This window comes from Triticum aestivum, chromosome 2D (genome assembly GCF_018294505.1).
Source record: "Triticum aestivum cultivar Chinese Spring chromosome 2D, IWGSC CS RefSeq v2.1, whole genome shotgun sequence".
Taxonomy (NCBI): Eukaryota; Viridiplantae; Streptophyta; class Magnoliopsida; order Poales; family Poaceae; genus Triticum; species Triticum aestivum.
The window spans coordinates 236,424,223-236,427,316 of NC_057799.1; the positions used below are offsets into that span (position 1 = coordinate 236,424,223).

Consider the following 3,094-nt stretch of genomic DNA (forward strand, 5'->3'; position numbering starts at 1 on the left):
GCTTCTTCCTCCTTCCTTCGTCGCCCGATCCGTCCACCGTCCGGCCCCGGCCGCGCTCTCCCTCCGCCCCGCTGACCTGCCCGCGGACTTCGCCGCCGCCGTCGGCCACGGGATCGCTGAGGAGGACGGCCGCGTCCGCGTCCAGGATCACCGAGGAGCAGCACGGCCGCGTCCCGGAGGAGGGAGGAGATCGAGGGGCTCGAGCACGGCCGGCGAGCGGGGCAGCAGCATCGCCTCCAGCGCCGGCGCCGCCTGCGTCATCGAGGAGCCCGACCCCGACTGCGGCTGCTCCTCCAAGGCGACCACCTCGACGGGCACCTCCTCCTCGTCGCGCTCCTCGCCGGCGCCGGTTCCTCGCGCCTGCGGCAACCCCAGACGTCGTTCCCCTCTCGCTGACTTCGGCAGGCAGGGCCACGCGGGTCTTCCCCGGTGGCGGGACCTGTTGCTGCCGCTGCCGTCGCCCGCCACCTACTGCTGCCGCTGCAGCCCGCCCGATCGAGTCCGCGCGGACCTGCTACTGCTGTTGGCGACTGCATCTCCTGCTGCTATCGGCGACTGCCTCTGCCACTGCTGTTGACTGCAGGTACTTCCTGAAAAATGGACCGATTGTGGCTGATTGATCTGAACCTGTGTCAATTGCAGTTTCAGTTATAGTGTGAATTGCATTATCAGCAGACTGATGTAAGCACTGTACTTTGTGAAATCTTTGCTGTTCTTTGTGAAATCTTTGTTGTTCCATCAGAGTACTGTACCTGAAAATTAGCGAAGTTGATTTACACCAAGAGTACTCCAAAATTGTACTGTAAGGAGTTGCTCCTTGTGCTACTGCTGCTGCTCCTGTTCCACCATCAGTGGAGTTAAATGGATGTAAAATTGACAGTTCTCGATAAAAAAATTGTATCAAGAGGCCACAAAAATTGTAAACTTCTCTGAAACATGAAATTTTTGGACTGATATGAATTTGGCCATGTTTGAGGTGTTTTGACAACTGAATTTGGCCATGTTTTGACACTGAATTTAAATGATGTAATATGCATATTACAAGAAGTTTCATAAAACAAATAAAAGTGCTTGTGACGACAAGCTGTGTTCAGTCAACTTGATGTTCAGAACCTGTCAACTTGATGTTCAGAATATGTCATTTTTTATGTGCTTGTGAGGACAAGCTGTGTTGATCAGTGCTGGGGTGCTAACACCACAAGAAAGCATGCATGCCATGTTCAGGCTACTTTTTCTTAGTGCATATATGTGGTGCTAGTGCCTTTTGTCTTTGTGGAAGACAAGACTGAACATTTAAACTCTGGAAGCTGGCATTTAGCAAAGACTGAACATACAAATTCAGTTTTTAGGGAAGACAAGACTGAACATTTAAACTCTGGAAGCTGGCATTTAGCAAAGACTGAATATACAAATTCAGTTTATAGTGGTCACATGTTTAGATTAGTTCAGACATTTCTAGATAACATAACAACGAAACAATCTTCTTTCTTGAACAGGCATTTCTGAAAGTTGATAGATATAACCAGCTAGATCAATTGCTATCTTATCTCAATTGCTATCTTATTTCCAAATAATTTCAGTCCACAATCTATCAATTGGTAGGAGCTAGGGCCCTACCGGATCTAGGGCGTAGGTTGTAGGGGAAGGAGGGGGAAGGGCGAGAGCTGGTGCGCGGCGGCCGGCGGCGTGGCGCCGTCCTTGCGACGGGAGCAGTGGCGGCGAAGGCAGGAGGCGCCTAGGGTTTAGGTCTCCTGGCTCCCTAAGGGAAGCCGAGCAAATATTGATTGCTTCTTGCTTGATTAGATTGATACATCTCCTCTCCTTAAATAGAGAGGTTTACTTGACTCCTAAGTAAACGATCCTAATACGATAAGATAATTGGGCTAAGTCCCTAATAACGATAAGATAACTTGGGCCACAACCCACTGGGCTAAGCCCCTAATATGTCGGTCATAACACTTCTCCCCGCCTGCACAAACAGCTCGTCCTCGAGCTGTAAGGTGGGGAAGCGCTTGCTGAACTCCTCGAGGTGATCAACCAGCGTCAAACACCTTCGCGGCAGCTGGGGCGGCCAGGTCGGTGGCGACGGCGACCTCCGGAATGTAGTCTGCAACCTCCAGGTAGAAGAGTCGCGGGCAGGCGTGGTCGGGCGTGTAGGGCTCGTCGCAGTTGAAGCACAACCCTTGGCGGCGACGCTCGAGTAGCTCAGCCGAGGTGAGCCGGCGGAACGGGCGCGCCGTGGTCACGGTGAGAGGTGCCGCGGAAGCCTGAGCAGGCTGACCCTGCGCGGGATCTGGCCAGGGTAGCGACCCAGCGGCCCGGGACGGTGATTCCTGCTGGATGGCCACCGCGCGGCGCTCGAACGCGCGGCGTAGTACATGGCCGTCTGGAGATCCTGGGGTCCCCGAAGCTCCACGCCCACGCGGATGTGATCCGGAAGTCCACCGACAAAGAGGTCGGCCCGCTGCTGCGCCGTCACGCCCGACGCGTGGCATGCCAGGACCTGGAACGGTCGGCGAAGTCCTGAACCATGGAGGTGAAGGGAAGGCGGCCTAGCTCCGCCAGGCGGCTCCCACGGGTCGGGGGCCCAAAACGAAGGAGGCAGAGCTCGCGGAAGCGCTCCCAAGGGGGCATGCTGCCCTCGTCTTGCTCGAGGGCGTAGTACCAGGTCTGGGCTGCACCGCGGAGGTGGTAGGATGCCAGCCAAGTGCGCTCCGACGCGAGCATGCGCTGGCCACGGAAAAACTGCTCACACTGGTTGAGCCAGTTAAGTGGGTCCTCCGTGCCGTCATAAGTGGCGAAGTCGATCTTGGCGAACCGTGGCGGCGTCTGGGTCGGCGCGCCATGGCCGACCGGCTCGGCGGTGCGGAGCAGTGATGATGACGGCGCCTAGTCAACGGTGGGGAGGCCATCGTAGGCCCCCGTGGAGCCAGACGAGGCCCCAGACTGCAGCGTGGGTACCGGTGGGTCCCCGGCCTCCGTGTAAACTGGCGGTGGCGACGTCCCGGTTAGCCAAGCCGGGATCGGGGATGGTGACGGCGGAAACCGGACCTGCTGGATCGGGTGGCCTCCAATGTGGACTGGCCCAGGCCGG

At 56.7% G+C, this 3,094-nt stretch overlaps 1 long non-coding RNA gene across 1 annotated transcript in view; it reads right to left on the bottom strand.

Moving 5' to 3' along the window:
* Positions 1–6: 6 nt before the first annotated feature.
* Positions 7–3,094, bottom strand: part of LOC123052655 (uncharacterized) — a 5,814-nt gene continuing 2,726 nt past the window's right edge. Inside the window, exons 3-4 of the long non-coding RNA XR_006424890.1 lie at positions 753–837; positions 7–627 (exon numbers count right to left, since the gene is read on the bottom strand). This is a non-coding gene — a long non-coding RNA (uncharacterized lncRNA). The remainder of the gene's footprint in view (positions 628–752; positions 838–3,094) is intronic.